Genomic DNA, 22,804 nt, shown 5'->3' with positions numbered 1-22,804 from the left:
GCAGAATAACTGAGGCAGGAAGAATGGATAAGTGACCTAGAAGACAGAATATGGTGGAATTCACTGCCGTGGAATAAAGAAAAAGGAATGAAAAGAAATGAAGACAGCCTAAGAGAGCTCTGGGACAACATTAAATGCAACAACATTCGCATTATAGGGGTCCCAGAAGGAGAAGAGAGAGAGAAAGGACCCGAGAAAATATTTGAAGAGATTATAGTTGAAAACTTCCCTAACATGGGAAAGGAAATAGCCACCCAAGTTCAAGGAGCACAGAGAGTCCCAGGCAGGATAAACCCAAGGAGAAACACGCCAAGACACATAGTAATCAAATTGGCAAAAATTAGAGAAAAAGAAAAATTATTGAAAGCAGCAAGGGAAAAATGACAAATTACATACAAGGGAACTCCCATAAGGTTAACATTTGATTTCTCAGCAGAAACTCTACAAGCCAGAAGGGAGTGGCATGATATACTTAAAGTGATGAAAGGGAAGAACCTACTACCAAGATTACTCTACCTGGCAAGGATCTCATTCAGATTCGATGGAGAAATCAAAAGCTTTACAGACAAGCAAAAGCTAAGAGAACTCAGCACCACCAAACCAGCTCCACGACAAATGCTAAAGGAACTTCTCTAAGTGGGAAACACAAGAGAAGAAAAGGACCTACAAAAACTAACCCAAAACAATTAAGAAAATGGTAACAGGAACATACATATCCATAATGACCTTAAAAGTGAATGGATTAAATGCTCCAACCAAAAGACACAGGCTTGCTGAATGGATACAAAAACAAGACCCATATATATGCTGTCTACAAGAGACCCACTTAAGACCAAGAGACACATACAGACTGAAAGTGAGGGGATGGAAAGAGATATTCCATTCAAATGGAAATCACAAGAAAGCTGGAGTAGCAATACTCATATCAGATAAAATAGACTTTAAATTAAAGAATGTTACAAGAGACAACAAAGGACACTACATAATGATCAAGGGATCAATCCAAGAAGAAGATATAACAATAATAAATATATATGCACCCAACATAGGAGCAGCTAAATACATGAGGCAACTGCTAACAGCTATAAAAAAGGAAATCGACAGAAAACACAATAATAGTGGGGGACTTTAACACCTCACTTACACCAATGGACAAATCATCTAAAATGAAAGTAAATAAACAGAAGCTTTAAATGACACAATAGCTCAGGTAGATTTAATTGATATTTATAGGACATTCCATCCAAAAACAGCAGATTACACTTTCTTCTCAAGTGCACATGGAACATTCTCCAGGATAGATCACATCTTGGGTCACACATCAAGCCTCAGTAAATTTAAGAAAACTGAAATCATATCAAGCATATTTTCTGACCACAACACTACAAAATTAGAAATGAATTACAGGGAAAAAAAGGTAAAAAACACAAACACATGGAGGCTAAACAATACGTTACTAAATAACCAAGAGATCACTAAAGAAATCAAAGAGGAAATCAAAAAATACCTAGAGATAAATGACTATGAACACACGACGATCCAAAACCTATGGGATGCAGCAAAAGCACTTCTAAGGGGGAAGTTTATAGCAATACAATCCTACCTTAAGAAACAGGAAACATCTCAAATAAACAACCTAACCTTGCACCTAAAGCAATTAGAGAAAGAAGAACCAAAAAAACCCAAAGTGAGCAGAAGGAAAGAAATCAGAAAGATCAGATCAGAAATAAATGAAAAAGAAACGAAGGAAACGATAGCAAAGATCAATAAAACTAAAAGCTGGTTCTTTGAGAAGACAAACAAAATTGATAAACCATTAGCCAGACTCATCAAGAAAAAAAGGGAGAAGACTCAAATCAATAGAATTAGGGGCTTCCCTGGTGGCGCAGTGGTTGAGAGTCCGCCTGCCCATGCAGGGGACGCAGGTTCGTTCCCCGGTCCAGGAGGATACCACATGCCACGGAGCAGCTGGGCCTGTGAGCCATGGTCGCTGGGCCTGCACGTCCAGAGCCTGTACTCCACCACGGAAGAGGCCACAGTGGTGAGAGGCCCGCGTACCGCAAAAAAAAAAAAAAAAAATCAATTGAATTAGAAATGAAAAAGGAGAAGTAACAATTGACACTGCAGAAATACAAAGGATCATGAGAGATTACTACAAGCAACTCTATGCCAATAAAATGGATAACCTGGAAGAAATGGACAAATTCTTAGAAATGCACAACCTGCCGAGACTGAACCAGGAAGAAATGGAAAATATGAACAGATCAATCACAAGCAGTGAAACTGAAACTGTGATTAAAAATCTTCCAACAAACAAAAGCCCAGGACCAGATGGCTTCACAGGCGAATTCTATCAAACACTTAGAGAAGACCTAACACCTATCCTTCTCAAACTCTTCCAAAATATAGCAGAGGGAGGAACACTCCCAAACTCATTCTACGAGGCCACCATCACCCTGATACCAAAACCAGACAAAGATGTCACAAAGAAAGAAAACTACAGGCCAATATCACTGATGAACATAGATGCAAAAATCCTCAACAAAATACTAGCAAACAGAATCCAACAACATATTAAAAGGATCATACACCATGATCAAGTGGGGTTTATTCCAGGAATGCAAGGATTCTTCAATACACGCAAATCATTCAACGTGATACATCATATTAACAAACTGAAGGAGAAAAACCATATGATCATCTCAATAGATGCAGAGAAAGCTTTCGACAAAATTCAACACCCATTTATGATAAAAACCCTGCAGAAAGTAGGCATAGAGGGAACTTTTCTCAACATAATAAAAGCCATATATGACAAATCCACAGCCAACATCGTCCTCAATGGTGAAAAACTGAAACCATTCCCACTAAGACCAGGAACAAGACAAGGTTGCCCACTCTCACCACTCTTATTCAACATAGTTTTGCAAGTTTTAGCCACAGCAATCAGAGAAGAAAAATAAATAAAAGGAATCCAAATCAGAAAAGAAGTAAAGCTGTCACTGTTTGCAGATGACATGACACCACACATAGAGAATCCTAAAGATGCTACCAGAAAACTACTAGAGCTAATCAATGAATTAGGTAAAGTAGCAGGATACAAAATTAATGCACAGAAATCTCTGGCATTCTTATACACTAGTGATGAAAAATATGAAAGTGAAATTAAGAAAACACTCCCATTTACCATTGCAACAAAAAGAATAAAATATCTAGGAATAAACCTACCTAAGGAGACAAAAGACCTGTATGCAGAAAATTATAAGACACTGATGAGAGAAATTAAAGATGATACAAACAGATGGAGAGATATACCATGTTCTTGGATTGGAAGAATCAACATTGTGAAAATGACTCTACTACCCAAAGCAATTTACAGATTCAATGCAATCCCTATCAAACTACCACTGGCATTTTTCACAGAACCAGAACAAAAAATTTCACAATTTGTATGGAAACACAGAAGACTCTGAATAGCCAAAGCAATCTTGAGAACGAAAAACGGAGCTGGAGGAATCAGGCTCCCTGACTTCAGACTATACTAGAAAGCTACAGTAATCAAGACAGTAATGTACTGGCACAAAAACAGAAATATAGATTAATGGAACAGGATAGAAAGCCCAGAGATAAACCCATGCACATATGTTCACCTTATCTTTGATAAGGGAGGCAAGAATATACAGTGGAGAAAAGACAGCCTCCTCAATAAGTGGTGCTGGGAAAACTGGACAGCTACATGTTAAAGTATGAAATCAGAACACTCCCTAACACCATACCCAAAAATAAACTCAAAATGGATTAAAGACCTAAATGTAAGGCCAGACACTATCAACCTCTTAGAGGAAATCATAGGCAGAACACTCTATGACATAAATCACAGCAAGATCCTTTTTGACCCACCTCCTAGAGAAATGGAAATAAAAACAAAAATAAACAAACGGGACCTAATGAAACTTCAAAGCTTTTGCACAGCAAAGGAAACCATAAACAAGACCAAAAGACAACCCTCAGTATGGGAGAAAATATTTGCAAATAAAGCAACTGACAATGGATTAATCTCCAAAATTTATAAGCAGCTCATACAGCTCAATAACAAAAAAAGAAACAACCCAATCCAAAAATGGGCAGAAGACCTACATAGACACTTCTCCAAAGAATATATACAGACTGCCAACAAACACATGAAAGAATGCTCAACATCATTAATCATTAGAGAAATGCAAATCAAAACTACAATGAGATATCATCTCACACCAGTCAGAATGGCCATCATCAAAAAATCTAGAAAGAATAAATGCTGGAGAGGGTGTGGAGAAAAGGGAACACTCTTGCACTGCTGGTGGGAATGTGAACTGGGACAGCCACTATGGAGAACAGTATGGAGGTTCCTTAAAAAACTACAAATAGAACTACCATATGACCCAGCAATCCCACTACTGGGCATATACCCTGAGAAAACCATAATTCAAAAAGAGTCATGTACCAAAATGTTCATTGCAGCTCTATTTACAATAGCCAGGAGATGGAAGCAACCTAAGTGTCCATCATCGGATGAATCGATAAAGAAGATGTGGCAAATATACACAATGGAATATTACTCAGCCATAAAAAGAAACGAAATTGAGCTATTTGTAATGAGGTGGATAGACCTAGAGTCTGTCATACAGAGTGAAGTAAGTCAGAATGAGAAAAACAAGTACCGTATGCTAACACATATATATGGAATCTAAGAAAAAAAAAAAAAAGGTCATGAAGAACCTAGGGGTAAGACAGGAATAAAGACACAGACCTACTAGAACATGGACTTGAGGATATGGGGAGGGGGAAGGGTAAGCTGTGACAAAGTAAGAGTGGCATGGACATATATACACTATCAAACGTAAAATAGATAGCTAGTGGGAAGTAGCCGCATAGCACAGGGAGATCAGCTAGGTGGTTTGTGACCGCCTAGAGGGGTGGGATAGGGAGGGAGATGCAAGAGGGAATAGATATGGGGACATTTGTATATGTATAACTGATTCACTTTGTTATAAATCAGAAACTAACACACCATTGTAAAGCAACTGTATTCCAATAAAGATGTTAAAAAAATACAGTATATGTATAACTGAATCACTTTTCTGTACACCTGAAACTAACACAACATTGTTAATCAACTATACTCCAATATAAAATGAAAATTAGAAAAAAAATACAGAATAGAACCATAGGAAAAAAAAGCAATGAAACCAAGGTCAACAAAACTGACAAAACTTTAGCTAGACTGAATAAGAGAAAGAAAAATAAGAGAGATAAATAAATGAAATCAGAAATCAACAAGGGGACATTTTAACTGATTTTACAGAAATAAAAAGGATTATAAAGAGAATGCCATAAATAATTATACACCAAAATCTAGATAACCTATATGAAATGGACAAAGTCCTAGAAGCACACAACCTATGAAAACGGAATCATGAAAAAATAGAAAAACTAAACGGACCTATAACTGGAAAGGAGACTGAATTACTCGTCAAAAACCTTGCAACAAAGACAAGCCCAGGACCGCATGGTTTCACTGGTGAATTTTACCAAACATTTAAAGAATTAACAACAATCCTCCTGAAATTCTTCCAAAAAACTGAAGAAGAGAGAACACTTCCAAACTCATACTATGAGTCTAACATTATCCTGATACTAAAGACAGATAAAAACAATACAAGAAAAGTACAGACTAATATTCCTAATGTAAATATCCACAACAAAATACTAGCAAACAGAATTCAATAGCACATCAAAAGGATTATACACCATAACCAAGTGAGATTTATTCCTGAAATGCAAGGTTGATTCAACAAACAAAAATCAATCAATATAATACCCCCACACTAACAAAATGAAGAGAAAACAAGATCATTTGAACTGATGCAGAAAAACCATCTGATAAACTTCAACACCCTTTCATGATAAAAATACTCAACATACTAGGAATAGGAGAAAACTACTTCAATATAATAGAGGCCATACATGAGAAGCTCACATCTAATATCATACTCATTGGTGAAAGACTGCAAGCTTTTCCTTTACGATCAGGAATAGGACAAAGATGCCTGCTTACACCACAACTATTCAACATAGTACTGGAAATTCTATCCAGAGTAATTAGACGACAACAACAACAAAAAAGAATCCAAATTAGAAAAAAAAAAAAGATTATCTCTGTTTATAGATAGCATAATCTATGCAGAGAGCCCTAAGGATTTCATAAGTCTGTTAGAAGTGATAAGCAAATTCACCGAAATTACAGTATAAATAATAAATACATAAAAACTAGTTCTTTCTATACATTAACAATAAATCTGAAAAGGAAATTAGGAAAACAATTCCATTTAGATTGGGAGTTTGGGATTAGCAGATGCAAACTATTATATATAGAATGGATAAACAACAAGGTCCTACTGTATAGCACAGGGAACTACAGTCAATATCCTGTGATAAACCATAATGCTAAAGACTATGAAAAAGAATGTAGATATATATATATATATATATATATATCTGTAACTGAATCACTTCGCTGTACAGCAGAAATTAACACATTGAAAATTAATTATACTTCAATCATTTTATAAAAAGAAAATTCCATTTATAATAGAATCAAAAGAATAAAATACTTTGAAATAAAATTAACCAAGGAAGTGAAAGACTTGTACACTGAAAACTACAAAATGTTGCTTAATGAAATTAAAGAAGACATAAATAAATGGAAAGAGATTCCATGTTCATGAACTGGAATACTTAATATTGTTAAGATGTCAATACTTCACAAAGTAATTTACAGATTCAATACAATCCCTATCAAATCCCAATGACATGTTTTGCAGCTATAGAAAACTCCATCCTAAAGTTCACATGGAATCTCAAGGGACTCTGAAAAGCAAAAATAATCTTGGAAAAGAAGAACAAAGTTGGAGATCTCAAACATCCTGATTTCAAAACTTATTACAAGTCTACAGAAATCAAAACAATGTGATACTGGCATAAAGATAGACGTATAAACAAATGGAAGAGAAAAAAGACTCCAGAAGTAAACCCTCATATGTATGACCAAATTATTTTTGACAAGGGTACCAAAACTACTCAATGGGGAAAGGACAGTCTTTTAAAACAAATGGTATTAGAAAAACTGGATATCCACATGCAAAAGAAGGAAGCTGGACCCTTACCTTTCACCATATACAAAAATTAACTCAAAATGTATAAAAAACCAAATCCTAAGCGCTAAGAGTATAAAAAACTTAGGAGATAATATAGGGAGAAAGTTTTATGATACTGGATTTAGCAATGATTTTTGGATATGACACCAAGAATACAAGAAACAAAAGAAAGAAAGATACACTGGACTATATCAAAACTAAAAACTACTAGGCATCAAAGGACACAATGAGGGAAAAACTCACAAAATTGGAGAAAATATTTGTAAATCGTATATCTGAAAACAAGTTAATATACAGAAATCCTACAATTCAACAACAAAAAAAGACCTGATTGAAAAATGGGTAAAGGATTTGAAGAGACATTTCTCCAAAGAAGGTACGCAAATAGCCAGTAAGCACATGAAAAGATATTCAACATTGCTAATCACTGCAGAAAAATGCAAATCAAAACTACAATGACATACTAACTCACACCCATTAGGATGGCTACTAAAGAAAAAAAGAAAGAAAATACAGAAAATAACAAATGTTTGGTTAGGATGTGGAGAAACTGGAACCCTTGTGTGTTGCTGGTACACATGTAAAACAGTGCAGCCAGTATGGAACACAGAATGACAGTTCTCCAAAAAATGGAAAATAGAACTGTCAGGTAGTTGAGCAATTCTATTTCTGGTATATATGCAAAAGATTTAAAAGCACAGCCTTGAAGCGATGTTTATATACCTATGTTCACAGAAGTATTCACAATAGCAAAAGGTGGAAGCAACTCAAGTGTCCAGTGACAGGTGAATGGACAAACAAAATGTACATACATATAATGGAGTATTATTCAGTCATAAAAAGTAAGGAAATTCTGATACATGCAACAACATGAATGAACCTTGAAGACATTATGCTAAGTGAAGTAACCCAGTCACAAAAAGACAAACAGTGTATGATTCCACTTATGAGGTACTTAGACTAGTCAAATTTAAAGACAGAAAACAGAATGGTTGTTGCCACATGGTAGGGGAAGAGGGGGTGGGTGTTATCATTTAATGGGTACAGAGTTTCAGCTGTATGAGATGAAAAGAGTTTTAGAGACAGATGATAGTGACGGTTGCACAAATATGTGGATGTACTTAATATCACTGAACTATACAGTTTTAAATGGTTAAGACAGCAAATTTTATATGTATTTACCACATTTAAAAAAATTTTAAAGTATCAACACACATTATCACAAGGTCTGATCACAAACAACTTTGTTTTGACAGCATTTATTCAACTCCATCAATTAGCTGTCAGACTAATACATAACTGTATATACACATATATACTTGCTTATTTATATCTCATTGAATTTTAAGCAGTACTTGATTAATTAGACCTCTCTAAACAATGACAACTTGATATGTCACTGTAATCCACCTGAAACTCATAAATGGTAGCTAAATATAAAAAATCACCTAATACAGTCTTTAAAATCATCATTTAACGATCTGCACAACACACAATGCCTTTTATATATTTCAGTGAAGGGAAAAGCCAAGTTCTTATCTTTTATTTCCAAGGAAGAAGAGTAACAGAGAATCAGACCCAGGCAGAATATATATTCAACTACCTCATAAAGAGGTTTTAAATGAAAACAAAAAAAAATTCCCCCTCACCACACTGGACATCATCAAAGAAACACTACAAATGACCATAGGAAACAGAAATAATTCCTCCATTACAGAGGAAAACATTGTTTCTGCATGTCATTCAGGGTTCAGTGAGACATCTGTTGCAACTAACTGTCAATCTTACAAGAAGTGGAGAACCACTCTCTCTTTTCCCAAATCTGAATTTATCTGCTGTGGAATAGCTGAGTTTACTTGATATCCTTTTGTAACTTCTTCTCTGGAACATGCCCAAGCACCATGGCTGAACCTTAGATTTTCAGGCCCAGACAATTTTAACACTGAGAAACAACCAATTTTTTCATTTATCTATTGCAACAGGTCAGATATGGAACCACAAATAGCCAGTGCAATTGCTGGAATTACTTTCAAATGGTGTTCAAGTCAGTACCATTTACACGGAGTGAATTAGAAGGTATGTCCTTCCAGGTATATTAAATTCCTAATGACTGCACCAAGTAAAAAGATGCTAAAAGAGAAATCCCAGTAAATATTCAAAATAAAAACAAATCCTCTCATGTTTCCTTAATATTTTTTTTGAAACAGAGAATGAAGCAAATTAAAACAGTGCAATAACTGTTTAATGCACAAGTCATTTTTTTCATCCACCATAAAAAGGTATGTATTTCCCACAGTATCAAGCACTGTAAGTAATGTAATTTTATAGACTACTAGACTAATTAAATATTCCCACTTAAACATTACTGTAAACAGAATGCTGGCATTATTTCTTCCTAATGAATCCATTTTTCCTTTCCCTTTCGAAATAATCTCAGACTCAAGTTCATATGCTGTACCTCGAAAAGCAACACTCAAATGTCAAAAAGAACTAATCAGTGACTCACTGCCTCCCAGACAAATAAGAAGATTATGATTACTAGATATGCTCAGGCTTCCAAGTGCTTTCTCTTTCAGAGCCAAGCATGTAAATAGGTACACAGGGTAATAATAATCACATTTTGACACACTGAAAGACTTAATTACAGTACCCATTGGTGCCAGCCCTGAGTACAAGGTGAGTAAATCAAGAAAATCAGAGTAACACTACAAACATCCTAAGTTAATATTAATAAAATGCAGCAAATATACATCACTAACATTTCTATTTCAAAAAAGCATGTGCGGGCTTCCCTGGTGGCGCAGTGGTTGAGAGTCCGCCTGCCGATGCAGGGGACGCGGGTTCGTGCCCCGGTCCGGGAAGATCCCACATGCCGCGCAGGGGACGGGCCCGTGAGCCATGGCCGCGGAGCCTGCGCGTCCGGAGCCTGTGCTCCACAACGGGAGAGGCCACAACAGTGAGAGGCCCGCGTACCGCAAAAAAAAAAAGAAAAAGCATGTGCTTTAACTTCACGAAAAGGAAAAGTTCGTACATAAAAATTTCATACATAAATACCTCAATGATGACCCTGAAGCACCCAAAAGGAGTATTTGTCCAGAATACAAGCTAAAGTGTAATTGTGCAGAATTATTTTCTGGATAATTAGAAGGCTATCTTCTTTTCCTAACCTTTTCTGTAAATATCAAAGCTTTCATATTTACATTGAAAGAAGTGAAATAGTACTGGCCAACTATAATTTCAAAGTTATCTACAAGGGAGAACACTCATCAGTGGGTCTGCATTATGATTCTTCTATCTTGGCATGCTAAATGTAGTAAGAAAATAAAAATCCCGCACAAGCTATTTTTAGATCATCACTGAGCTGGTTAAATAAATATTATGCCTGCTGTGTAATGTGACTCCCTTAGTACTTACTCTGCCGATAATAAACAGACATCATGCACACTCTATCACATGAGACAGGTTTAGAAAACAGCTGAGTCACCCACCAATAGCCTTCCTGCTCCCAGTAACTCAGTGGAAATTTCTGTCTCACAACACTTGGCTTCTCCCCTTCCCACTAATAAGTTACAATTCCCTTAAATCCTTCCCTCAATAATATGGACCAGTTTATGAGAAAGCTCATTTTAAGAATCACATAGCTCTCCCCCCACCACAATTAACACACCAGTGTTCCTGACAATACAAAAACAAAGACAAGCAAAAACAGGAGGCTAATTAGGCTGGCAAACATCTCAATTAGGCCAGTCTACTCTGGAGAAAAACATGTCTTTCCAGTTGACATGGAGGTACTTAACCACTGCACTGTTCACACAGCTTATGCTTTTTTGGACATGACCAATACATCCCCTAGGTTTTCCTTCCGAAGTATCCCTGAATGACACAGTCTACATTCTTGACCTCAACTACAGTTAATAAGGCCTCAAAGTAAAATTGCTTTAGATTTTCTTTCCTTGAGGATGCTATTTAATAGTATTGTCAATGAAAAACATTAAGCACACAAAAACTTTTTTTTGAATGAAATAAACTCTCACACCATACATTTTTTAAAATGCAGCAACTCATTTTCCCCAGCACCAACAGAAGTCCTGAAGATAAAGTTGAAAAGACATGGTTCCTGTGCTCAAGGAATTGACAACTTACCTAACTCAACTGTAAAATAATAAAGTGCTTTAAAGAGTGTGAATAACATATCAAGAAGCAAAGCAAAACCTGATTAATTCCTCCTGGAAGAAGATTTCCAGAGAGCTTCCACTGGTCACCACAGTTCAACAAGGGATGGGAATGTAGGGGAGCAGTTGGCCATATGAGGAGAGGAGCACAATGTGTAAGCAAAACAAAAAGTGTAACAGAAGCACAAAAACCTGGAAAATGGAAAAGTCTGCTGAACTCTGAAAAGGTCAGTGATGCCAGCGCATAGGGGTGGGTGAGCCAGTGTGGCCACAGAATTAGATTAGGGCTGAATTAAAAAGATATGTCAAGATATGTAAGGACTTTATCTTAAAAGGAACCCCAGGATATTTTGAACAGGGCAGCAATATCATTGGATTTGTTTAATGAAAAGGATTATTACAATAATATGGAGTCCTGGAGAAAAGGATCCACATCAGGGTTATCAGTTAGGTAGCTTTGTTACAGTCTAGGTACATGATGATAAGGGTCTGGTCTACCATGATGAATCTAGACAAAGGAGGAATATTTCAAAATAACTGGTATATACTGAAATAGCAGGACTTCTAAGTCACTAGATATAAGTGGTAAGGAAGCACCAAGGTTTGAGGATTGGGTAGCTCAGGATGCATAAAGAGCTAAAAATGATCAGGCCACCTCTTGGACCTCATCTCACATCCCATTACTCTTCTGCCACATTGGCCTCACTTATTTCCCTCAAACATACCAAGTTTATTTTCTCCTAATGTCTTTGCATTAGCTGTTTTCTCTGCTTTGGATGAAAAAGTGATCAATTCAACTGTATTATGTTGAGTTTTAACTGTCAAAGAAAACCCCAGGTATAAAGGTGTACAGAGTTATTAGACATGTATAGAACACAGGTGTGATCAGCAGCATAAAACTAACTCCTTGCCACACGAGTAGATGAGTTCACCTAAGGTACAGGACCAAATTTCATGAGACAGAGAAAAGAAAATGAATCTTTAAAGTAGGAAGATGTAGTTTCTGAAGGATGAAATGCAAGCTCCCTTTATGGAGAGTCTCTTCAGCCAGGCACATATCTACGTTAATTATACAAAACCTCTATGAAGTAAATCTTTTTTAAAACAGAAAACATGTTCAGAGGAAATAAAGTAACTTGCCCAAGGTCACCTACACAATGGCTAATTCAGAATGTGAATCTCAATCTGCTGATACCAATGAAAGCAGAGAGAAACAAACACAAGAGATGAAACAAAATATCAATTAACATAATATTCAGGATAATGGTTACCTGTAAAGACAAAGGAGTGGGGTGGGTTAAAGGAGAAGTACAGGAGGGCTTCAAAGATATTGATAACTTATTTTTTTAAGGTGAGTGGTGGTCAGTTATTTTATTATTCTTTCAAACTGAACATGTAATATATTCTTTTATACAATTATATATTTCATGATAATTATTAAAACTGTAGGTGCTTCAAAAATAAGTAAGTAGAAGGATTAGAAATGGAGAAGCAGGACTAACACAATGCATAACTTCAGGAGCTGTACAGTGTATCAGGCTGTTGGTGGCCAGCCTGTTGCCGATGAAAGTACAATGCAGGACATAACCGGAAATCAGTTAATGATGACTAGTAGGATTACCCAACAGCGAAGTTACAGCTTAGTCTAGCTGTACTAAGAAATCATAAATTCTTAATAAAGTATATCTGCTAAAAGGTATTTTAATCTCTACAGCAGAAACCTTCATCCAGGGAGCCAGAATAGAGGAAAACACTTGCTTGGTTAGATTGAGTCAGGGATGGAAACTGGCAAAATACAGAAATTGAGGAAAGAAAGGGAACTAAGGGTTAATAATGATTAATGATAAGATCAAAGCTAAACAAATGGAATGTGAAGGCGGGAAGGGGCTTGTCATATTGACAATAGAAAGGGATGACAGAATTAAAGCGCGTAGGCTGCAAAACAGGTACAACAGGACTAACCATGGGAAAGGGAGATGTAGGCGGCTGAGGTCAAAGAAAATGCAGATGTCAAGTTCAAAGGAAGGGCAGTTCTAGGTAGAAACCAGAGGTAAACTAGTGCTCTTGAACACACATACAAGTCACATAAGTAATTTTAAAATTTCTGGTATCTACATTAGAAAAAGTAAAAATAAACATGTAAAATTAATTTTAGTAATATATGTTATTTAACCCAATATACTCAAAATTTCAACTTGTAGTCAATATAAAAACGGAGACATTTGGTGTAAGGTCAGCTCTCAGTATCTATGGATTCTATATCCACAGATTTGACTAACTGTGGGTCAAAAATACTTGGAAAAAAAGATTTCAGAAAGTTCCAAAAAGCAAAACTTGAATTTGCCTTGCGCTGGCAACTATCTACATAGCATTTACATTGTATCAGGTATCATAAGTAACCTAGAGATTATTTAAAGTATAGGCATACCTCGTTTTATTGTGCTTCACTTTATTGCACTTCATAGACATTGTGAAACAAATTTAACAAATTGAAGGTTTTAACAAATTGAAGGTTTGCAGTATGGAATTAATTAAAGAAACCTCAGCTAAAACTGGAGTCAGGACAGACCTGTAGGGGGAGCTCTCATGCCCTGCCAAGCATCATCAATTGCTCCAAATAGGAAGAGCCACAGCCACCATCTCCAATAGGGAGGTACCTCTACTCTCCGGCAGAAAAAAGAAAAGATCTCTCCACTCCACGACAGTCCAGCCAGAGGCTGTAGCAGCCCAACCAATGAAAAGCCTCTGTACTTTGGACTCCCAGCTTCCTTCAATGGACTCTTTGGTTCTCACAGCCCTTCCCGACTCCCCCTTTGCCCAAGCTCCCCTTCCTTGTTTCTTGGATTTGCCTATGGTCTGCGCCACAGCTTGCATTTCCTGAACTGGAATTCCTCTGGCTATTCCTGAATAAACCTGCTTTTGCTGGTAAGGTAACTTAAATTATTAAAGTTGACTTATCTGATGTCAGAAGTAGGATCTGAAGGAGGTGAACCCTGAGAGATGACGGTTTGTGGAAACGAGCGAGGTACCCGCACTGAGCCCCTTGTGCTTACTGCTTCTGTGAGTCACCGCCTGCTTTTGGTTTGATGAGTCTCCTCTCAGATTCCTGAACTTTGGTCTTTTTTCATTTTGAGCTCTCCAACTTTATTCAGGATCCGGAACGGTTTTGCTCTTTCAGGAGAAAGGTTTCATCCTTTCTGGTCCAAGTCTTCATCCTTGGTATGTACTCAGAGTTGTTTTCTGGACCACGTGGCAGCAAGGTTCTTTGGGAGATGGAGCTAACTGGGATCCAAGAATTTGTTTTATGACTTTTGGAATCCAGAGTAGGACTGTAGCAACTTTCTTGGGTTTCCAGGAGAACTTTGGGAAATGGGATCCCAGTCATCTAAATGCTCTGAGGGAGGCCCTTCTTTGGGGGGTTTCATGTTTAAAAACTATGGGCCCCCCGTTCACATTTTTAACTAAGTGGTCCAAACAAACTAAAAGAAATTCAGAATTACAATGACCATTATGGGAAACTTTCCATCTCTTCGAACTCATTTTTCTTAAGGCTAAATTGGAGGAACACAGTTCTAAAATTAAACAAAACAAATGGTGTATTTATTTTTGTTGATACCTGGAGGTTTCCAAACATGTGCAAAACCCTAAAATTGCCTCTTTGCAAGATTGCGTTTCTAAATTAACCAAAACAAAAAATACTAGAAAAGAACAAAATGGCTTCCAAAGCTTCATGCTCCTTGGGTTCCCCTCCTCCAATTTCTTTGTCTCAGGCATCATCATCTTTGTCTTCTCTGACCCCTGTCTCAGACTCCACCCCAGCAACCACCTTGTGCTCAAGCTGTGCCCCCATGCCATCTTCCTCTCTCCTCCTCTGTGAAAACCTATATACTTTTAAAATTGGAACCTCTGAGGATCCAAATGCTAAATCCCTGTTTACTGTTTCTAAGTTAACTTCAGCAAATAACTAGAAGAAAAGATTTAAACAGCAATTGCCCTAGATTTTGATAACAGACAAATACACTGCAAAACTCCTAGGAGACATCTTACTTTCTGTTTCTGTTTTTGTTGAGACTTCTGGTAAGTCACCCATCATGTTCAAAAGGAGGAACATTTGTTTTAGACAAACCCACCTTAAGGAGTACCTTAAAAGAGGATTCTAAACCTCTTAGGAGACAAAGTAATGTATTCTTTGGTATGCAATTTGTCTTCTAAAAGACAAACTGACTTGAAAAACAGATCTTAAAAGGAAACTGAAAGCATGGAACCTGATAGCATGCAAACACAATTTGGATCTAAGTATTCTTTTGAGTTTGTATCTGAGACTTATGTATCTGGTCGAAATAAACATGGCTATTAAAAACAAGTGAATTGATGTACAGCAGAAACTAACAACAATGTAAAGCAATTTTACTCCAATAAAAAAAAATTAAATTAAAAAAAAGTGAATTGAAGGGATATGGATAGATAAATGGTTCTAGATAAACCTTTTTTTTTTTTTTTTTTGCAGTATGCGGGCCTCTCACTGTTGTGGCCTCTCCCACTGCGGAGCACAGGCTCTGGAGGCGCAGGCTCAGCGGCCACGGCTTATGGGCCCAGCCGCTCAGCGGCATGTGGGATCTTCCCAGACCAGGGCACGAACCCACGTCCCCTGCATCGGCAGGCGGACTCTCAGCCACTGCGCCAACAGGGAAGTCCCTAGATAAACCTTTTAAGTAGTTTCCCCCAATTTTTTGGCAACCTGAAACTTTACAGTTTTGCTAAGTTCAATTAAATGATGGGTAGTCATTAAATATCTAGATCATTCCCAAATAACATAAAATACTGAAACATTACTGAAAATAAGTTCATCCATTTTGGGCTTCCTTTACAAAGGAACTAACGATATTTGAGTTTAAAACTACGAACTGGGAGAAAATATTTGCAACCGACAAGGGCTTAATTTCCAAAATATACAAACAGCTCATACAACTCAATGACAAAAAAAACAAACAACCCAATGGAAAAACAGACATAAGACATTTCTCCAAAGAAGACATACAGATGGCCAACAGGGACATGAAAAGATACTCAACATCTCTAATTATTAGAGAAATGCAAATCAAAACTACAATGAGGTATCACCTCATACCAGTCAGAATGGTCATCATTAAAAAGTCTACAAATATTAAATGCTGGAGAGGGTGTGGAGAAAAGGGAACTCTCCTACACTGTTGCTGGGAAGGTAAACTGGTGCAGCCACTACGGAAAAAGTACGGAGGGTCCTCAAAAAACCAAAAATAGAGTTGCCATATGATCCAGCAATCCCACTCCTGGACATATATATGGAGAAAACTATAATTCGGAAAGATACATGCACCCCAATGTTCATAGCAGCACTATTTACAATAGACAAGACATGGAAGCAACCTAAATGTCCATCAATAGGTAAATGGATAAAGAAGATGTGGTATATATACCAATGGAATACTACTCAGCCATAAAAAAGAATGTAATAATGCCATTTGCAGCAACATGGATGGACCCAGAGATTATCATATTAAATGAAGTAAATCAGAAAGAGAAAGACAAATACCATATGATATCACTTATATGTGGAATCTAAAATATGACACAAATGAACTTATTTACAAAACGGAAACAGACTCACAGACACAGAAAACAAACTTATGGTTACCAAAGGAGAAAGGGGGTGGACAAGGGATAAATCAGGAGTTTGGAATTAGTAGATACAAACTACCATATATAAAATAGATAAACAACAAGGTTCTACTGTATAGTACAGGGAACTATATTCAATACCCTATAATAAACCATAATGGAACAGATTATGAAAAAATATATATACATTCATATATATGTGTGTATATATATATAAAAGTAACTGAATCACTTTGATGTACATCAGAAACACAACACTGTAAATCAACTATACTTCAATAAAAATTTTTAAAAATTAAAAAGATACTTGGGTCTCTTGGTAAACATGCCACATTGGAAAACTTACTATGAAGAAAATATGCTTTTAGGAATTATGAAGCATATTCATAAAATTTTCCAGTAACAGACCATTCATAATTGTTTAATGCTACAAGAAATAAGGGAAAAGTTGGATGTGTTTTTTTTGATAAGAAAAGGTATGAGGAAGGGAAATACATTTTGTGGAGGAAAAGAAAGTAATTTTGTTTTAAAGCGAGACTGATTGTTTCAGAATAGGAAAGTGGAAAGACAGGACAAAAACTGAATGTAAATAGTAAGTTGCAGAAGATTTGTGGAAAAGGAATCTTTGAAAAAAGGAGCTTTATGTGTGGTCAAGCTGGCTAAATATTATAAGGACTTTAAAAATAAGGTTTAAAATCAGTGGTGTACTTATATAAAACTAAAACTTAACTTACTTTCATTTGCTAAAAGAACAAAGTCTTCTTAGAATAGTGGTCTGCTCCTGATAAAAGACTGTGGAAGTCTTTTCCTTATCTTTAATTAGTCTCCTTAGAAACAAAAATTTGTAGTTTACCAAAATTCTTTTGTGTTTCATGTTGTCTTAACCAAGTCTTTGATTATTAAAGAAAACTAAATCTCAATATTAAAAGTTGTAAGTTTCCCTTACAACCACATAACCTTTTGTATTTGTCTTTGTAATCTTTTATTACTTTAGTCAAATAGATAATTATCATTTCATAGTAATCTGTGGTCCCACTGGATCAAACATCCAAAACCTTTTGATATTTTTGACGAACTTCCCAAAAATCAGGTTCTAAATGAAATCTTTTTTTTCTTTTTTTCCTTGAACTAACTTTGGGTCCTCCCAGAGGGCCCATGGAAATCTAAAAAGATTTGTCTCTCACCTGGTAAAACGTTGAATGAATCAGTCTTATTTGATATATTAAATTACATATGAGGCTTGTCATGTAAGAAGGATTACTGAATCTTTTTTACCTTATTTGTATAGGTGTATGTTAATATAAGTGTTCAAAACTGTATCAAATTCCTGAAATTCCAAGATGTCCTGATATAATGTTATTAGTCATAATTTTTAAATGTATGTCACAGAAATAGGCAGATTCCCTTCTCAGTCCCATTATAGTGAACTCTCATCAGATCTTTAAATGGGCATTTTCAAGTCTTTGCCATTTATAGGCAGTTACTGCTTTATTCTAATGCTTTTGTAAATATGTTTCATCTTTAAAGAAATTCAGGACTCTGATGGGTATTCTGGAACACAGTTTTTTGATAACTTTAAAATCATAATACTGAACTGGGTAAGGATTTCTAAAACTCCAGTTGAAAATCGACTGCTTTAACGTTTTGCTTTCCACATGTAAAGGGTCCTTTATTTTTCTTCTTCTCCTTTAAGCTAGCTATAACTTACAGCAATTTGGTAAAGTGTTATCTTCACAGCAAAGGTCGAAGAATTTATTTTTTTCTATCTGGTTCCCCCCAAATTCTGAAACTCTCATTAAATACTCCTGTTTTTCATGTATATATTTGCATAGATAAAATGTATACATATTTGCATCAGTTTTACAGGAGTCTATTCTTGTAACAGGATGCCTGAAGCACCTGGGTCCCGCTTCTTTTGATCCACAATTGATAAAGGGAGACATAGTTCCATATTATAAAGGTCTAATTGCTTCCATTAAAAATAACTATGCTCTGGTAGAGAACTCGTTTCACAGTGCAATCACGAGAGAAGAAAAATATATCACACTCTACATCCTGGAGATTTTGTGTACTGGAAAAGACACCTCCTAAACGACTCTCTCCAGCCTCACTAGAAGGACCCCTATCAGATACTGCTGACTAATCCTCATGCTGCCAAACTCCAGGGAGCAGACTCCTGGATCCATATGTTTCACCAGAAGAAGACAGTGAACCCCAACTGGGTCTGCACACCATCTGACAACCTAAATATAAAGCTCACTAGGATCTGAATCAGATGACGTCCGAGGGTGACAGCTTTCCCAACATGTCTGGACTAGGCCTAAATAGCTTTCTTTCAATACTGTTTCTTACACATTTTTCTCCCTCCCTTCCATGGAATGACAGTGCCCTCATCCGAATTTCCCAATCCCTTGCGCAAGGCGGAAACCTCTCTGGTTGCTGGATTTGCCATCAGAAACCTCAGTCCCCGGCCTTCCCTGGTGATTTAGTGGTTTAGACTCTGCACTTCCAATGCAGGGGGCCCAGGTTCGATCCCTGGTCAGGGAACTATATCCCACATGCAGCAACTAAGACCCAGCACAGCCAAATAAATAAATAAATATATATATACATTTAAATCCATTTAAAATTTTTTTGAAAAAGGAAACTTCAGGGGCTTCCCTGGTGGCGCAGTGGTTGAGAGTCCGTCTGCCGATGCAGGGGACAGGGGTTCATGCCCCGGTCCGGGAAGATCCCACATGCCGGGGAGCAGCTAGGCCCGTGAGCCATGGCCGCTGAGCCTGCGCATCCAGAGCCTGTGCTCCGCAACGGGAGAGGCCACAGCAGTGAGAGGCCCGCGTACCGAAAAAAAAAAAAAAAAAAAAGGAAACTTCAGTCCCTCCAAGACAGCAATGGCCCTTTGGTTCACCCTATAAGTGATTTCACTGGGGTTCCAGATGCTGTTGTTTGTCCAAATCGTTCCACAGTACCATTTCATAGAGTCAGGGCGCTAAACCCGCCTAAACGTATTCCTTGCTTCATTTTGATCCAGCCCTGGGATAAGAAAACAAGATCTTTTCAATATTTGCATAAAAAGTTCTATGGAGGTAACCCTCTCAGTGTGTAACAATGTAATATCTGAGCCTTGGTAAGTAATGCTAATGCCTCTATACCAATGAATGAATCCATAGATACTATCACTTATGTGGGGGGCTTATGTACTCCCTCTGGTTACACTTTCAGATTTGGAAGTTTGGGGAATGGCTTTTAGGCGTGGGCAACTCATTGCCTTGATAGCTGGAGAATACAAGGACAGTGTGCCTGTGTTATATTCACTGTCCTATTCTCCCTACATACCAAACAGAAGCCTCTCATTGGTCCATCCCATTAATCATCTATAACTGCACTAAGCAAGAACTTACAGGAAGTGTATGTGATTCTGGCTTTGCCCTCATAGGGAGAGCTTTCTTCCCACAGATCAGACTGAGTGCCAATGAACAAGTATCAGGAATTTCTTCCTGACACTAGGTGATTTAGCTGACCCCACAGCCAATTCAGTTTCAACTCAGGAACAATCACTAAACTCACTGGCCAAGGTGGTTTTGGATAACTTCAGAGCCCTTGATTACCTACTTGCTGAGCAAGGAGGCCTCTGTGCAACAGCAAACACCTTTTGTTGTACATGGATAAATACCTCTGGGGAAGTAGAGACCCAGTTTACATAAAATTAAAGAGCAAGCACATTGGTTACAGCAAATTTCACCTGACAACCAACTGTCATTTATTCAGCTGGATACCCTCAGGTCTAGGCTCCTGGTTTAGAACCCTCCTGCAAACTGGTTTTAGAATGTTGTCTTTAATTCTGCTTTATATACTGTTTTTTAAGTTTGGTACCTATTACTTGTTGAACCTTTGTAAAAGTGGCATGCCTAGTAAAATAATGCTAGCTCAGCCTTCAAGATAAATTCTACTGCTTACAACCTTGACTAAATATGAACTTTTAACAAGAAATGCCTGAGAGTTCTCCCTAGTACCTTTTCCTGTTACTCAAAGGCAACCTGATGAGGGTTCTGATTTGTGTATAATACTTCCCCTTCAACAGGGGACATTACAACCAGGGAAGGGCCTTCCTGGCACTGAAAAACAAACAACTACATGTGGAAATTCTGACTCTTGATTAGTGATGTTTTTGAGGAAAGATCTTGATCAAAAGGGGAAACGTGAAATTAAAGAAACCTCAGCCAAAACTGGAGTCAGAACAGACCTGTAGGGAGGAGCTCTCACGCCCTGCCATGCATCATCAATTGCTCCAAATAGAAGAACCATAGGCCTCCATCTCCAATAGGACTCTGTCTCTACTTTACTATCCCGCAGAAAGAAGAAAACATCTCTCCACTCCACGACAGCCCAGCCAATGAGAAGCCTCTATACTTTGGACTCCTAGATTCTTCCAATGGACTCTGTGGCTCTCACAGTCCTTCCCAACTCTCCTTTTTCCCGTACAAAAGCAAGTTCCCTTTCCTTGTTTTTTGGATTTGCCTGCGGTACACCATGACCTGCATTTTCCAAATCGGGATTCCTCTGGCTATTCCTGAATAAGTCTGCCTTTGCTGGTAAAATAACTGGCTATTATATTATTAAAATTGACGGTGGCAATCCTTCATTGTCAGACAATGGTTAACATTTTTTAGTAATAAAGTATTTTTGAATTAAGGTATGTACACTTTTTTAGACATAATGTTTTTGCATATTTAATAAGACTACTGTATAGTGTAAACATAACGTTTTTTATTTTATTTATTTATTTTTGGTTGTGTTAGGTCTTCATTGCTGCACACGGGCTTTTTTCTAGTTGCGCGAGCGGGGGCTACTCTTCGTTGTGGCGCGTGGGCTTCTCATTGCGGTGGCTTCTCTTGTTGCAGAGCATGGGCTCTAGGCGCCCGGGCTTCAGTAGTTGTGGCACGTGGGCTCAGTAGTTGTGGCTCACGGGCTCTAAAACACAGGCTCAGTAGATGTGGCGCACGGGCTTAGTTGCTCCGTGGCATGTGGGATCTTCCCGGATCAGGACTCGACCCTGTGTCCCCTGCAATGGCAGGAGGATTCTTAACCACTGCGCCACCAGGGAAGTCCCTAAACATAACCTTTACGTGCACTGAGAAATCAAAAAATTTATGCAACCTGCTTTATTGTGATATTCATTTTATTCCAGTGATCCAGAACTGAACCTGCAGTATCTCCAAAGTATGCCTTATACGTAAGGATGTGCATAGATTATATGCAAATACTATACCATTTTATATAGCAGAAGTAAGCATCAGCAGATTTTGCTATTATCTGTGGAGGGTGGTCCTGTGAAACAATCCCATGCAGATACCAAGAGACAATTGTGTTTTACATTTTATAGCACATCTCAATTTGTACTAATTGTTTCAAGTGCTCAAAAGCCACAGGTGACTCTAGTGGCTATTATAGTGAACAGTGCAGGTCTAGACTATGTACATATGGGTTGCTGAATATGTGTTCATATACGATTGTTCTGGGAAAGTGAAAAAAGGGAAAAACAGAGGATGAATCCAGGAGCCCACAGCAACAGTCTAATGGGACAACAAATGAATGTTAGATATCCTCATGGTAAATGGCAGAAAGTAAAATGGAAAAGTAAATTGTGCGCCAAATGCTAAAATCCTTAAAGAGTGTGGAAATTTGCTCTGGAAAATTAGCGATGATAGCAATAAGGAAAGCAGTATACACATATGCTACACATGGGTCATAGGTCAAGGACCTAGACAGAGTAATGAA

General features: G+C 37.4%; 1 protein-coding gene across 22 annotated transcripts in view; it reads right to left on the bottom strand.

The window, feature by feature from the left end:
• The window catches only part of EIF4G3 (eukaryotic translation initiation factor 4 gamma 3), a 362,883-nt gene that overhangs the window by 193,804 nt on the left and 146,275 nt on the right, over nucleotides 1-22,804 (bottom strand). The window lies entirely within an intron of this gene.

The sequence above is a fragment of the Orcinus orca genome, chromosome 1 (genome assembly GCF_937001465.1).
Source record: "Orcinus orca chromosome 1, mOrcOrc1.1, whole genome shotgun sequence".
NCBI classification, from domain to species: domain Eukaryota; kingdom Metazoa; phylum Chordata; class Mammalia; order Artiodactyla; family Delphinidae; genus Orcinus; species Orcinus orca.
The sequence above is the reverse complement of the archived record's forward strand: the minus strand, read 5'-3'. Positions and strand labels throughout refer to the sequence as shown.